Source organism: Frieseomelitta varia, unplaced genomic scaffold (assembly GCF_011392965.1).
Source record: "Frieseomelitta varia isolate USP_RPSP 00005682 unplaced genomic scaffold, Fvar_1.2 scaffold_862, whole genome shotgun sequence".
In the NCBI taxonomy this organism is placed as follows: Eukaryota; Metazoa; Arthropoda; class Insecta; order Hymenoptera; family Apidae; genus Frieseomelitta; species Frieseomelitta varia.
In genome coordinates, this window is record NW_025110659.1 from 184,070 (window position 1) to 186,421 (window position 2,352).

A 2,352-nucleotide genomic window follows, 5' to 3' on the forward strand; every position below is an offset into this window, starting at 1 on the left:
TGTGTATGTGTGTGCGCGCGCGTGTGTGTGAGAGAGAGAGAGAGAGAGAGAGAGAAAGAGAGAGACGAATGATTATGACAAAGACGGTATAGCTTCTCAACCATCGCTGTCTGATTTCGGTCTGCCCATGAAACGAATGGGTCACGGTGTGCTTGCGACGTTGATTTTCTTTGTGTTGTACGTGTCGCGCACTTCGACAACCGCCCGACCGCCTCCGAACTTTGCCGATCCTTACCGAAGGATCAGTTGAATTTTGCAGCTACTGCAGGCTCCAACATGAACAATTTTTGCGGTATTTTAGAAACTTCATGTGTATTTTTTTTAAATTAGAAACGCCGAAAAATTTCATTTTTGTGCTATTTCACAGTAATGTTACATTTGTCGAGGCATAAGTTTTGAAGCATGAATTCGCTCTAACGAAAATTTAAACTTCGACTGGACTATTTATAGAAGTAATTAATATCTCATGGTTGTAACAGAGAAATTATATTATATATAATTATACGATTTTACTTTGTATAAGGAATTTCATCTAAAAATATTCATTTCCCTATTTTAGAATTCAGAAGTCAAGCAAATTACCTCTCTGTTCAGTCGGACAAATAAATAATGCGAATGTTGGAACATAGTGCCATCTATCAGAATCAACAACAGCTACAATTTTTCAAAAAGCCGTTACTTCCGAATTCGCAGCACACAGTCAATTTAAAAATGCTTAATGACTATTACAAACAACATTCAATAATTCAAAAATACACGATCAATTAGTTTACAAAAGATTTCAGTTGATATGTTTATTATAAATATAATATCACTATTGCTTCATTAAAATAAGGTAATTTTTTATTTTATCCATTTTGTAGGAATGTATAGAAACGGTGAGCATAGACAAAAAGCAACGAAGTGCTTTTACTATCAAATATTATTAATCAAATATTAACCGATTGAAGTAGAATAGACAGAAATACGATATTTCAATGGCGAGTATACGAAAAATTAATTTTGTCCTTTAAAGAAATATTTGTTATATGTCATATTACATATATATACGTGTGATTAGATACGTATGTATTTGCAATGTATTTGCAATGTTTGAAATGCTTGTATGTTGTATATTTATATAACATTCCAGTTGGAAATTGTATGAACAAAACTAATTTATTTGAAAAATATTATTCACAAAAGTTATTAAAAATAACCAAACGTCATATGACATCTGCTAGCAAAATTAGTATAATATAGAAAGAATTTTCATAAAACATATACATACGTATCTCAATTTACATTCAATCAATTTATTAATTTATATTATTAAATTTATATTATCAAATTCTGTTTCTTAATATGATGCTTTGAAATTCCAAGAATTTGCTTTATGTCTTTCTAACGTTATTCCTTTATCTGAATCCTATAATTCTTAAAGTTCCTATAAACTTAAAGAAATATAATACTATGATAAATATAATACTATGATAAATTACTACTTGGTTCTTAATGATAGGTGTACATTATAAATTATACTAAGATATTGCAAAACGCTTTGACAGAATTATTATAAATATTTGATCGAATATTCAATATGCATCTTGTTGCACACGATAGAATTCTAACGCAATCTGTATCTAGATTTCTATTTGACAAGAGGAAATTATTCATGCAATCGAGGTCAACGAGTTTAACGCTAGACCTTCACACCTATTGCTAAACAATATCCTTACTTTTTTTCTCAATGTTTTCAATAAAAGATATTACTAGAAATTCTATATAAAGATCCTCTTAAGCAAGCGATTAATTATTTATTTATTATTTGAAATAATTTGATTATTTATAAATCAGTGGAACAATTCGGATGTGGAACACTCTAACAATGAGGGTTGTTAATGTGTTGAATAAATTATTCGTTTGACGAATCGAAAGAAACTTTCTTAAAAACTTTTCTTGTGCCGCCTTTTAGAAGATTCGGCACATTACTAATAAGCGTCACGTACTTTGTGTAACTGTATAAATTTCAGGCTGAATAATGCGGAACAGAGGAGGCCATGCCATCAACGAATAATTACGTAAGCGATACTTTCGTCAGAATTTTTCTGCTTTGAACAAGTGCGTGTGGCTACTTGAAAATTTTATATCGCTTTACAAAGAAAACGAAGCAAGGTACTGCGCAAAAAAAGAGATACGTATTAATAAATTATTACAAGTTTTTAAATCTTGAATAATTTTTCAAACTTTGAGCTTTTTATAATATTCTGAATATGTTATTATTTATTATTAGACTGCGAGATTTCACGCAAATTCATATTTTTGAAAATATAAATTAATTAAAAGAACAAAAAATTAAAAATTATTTTACAT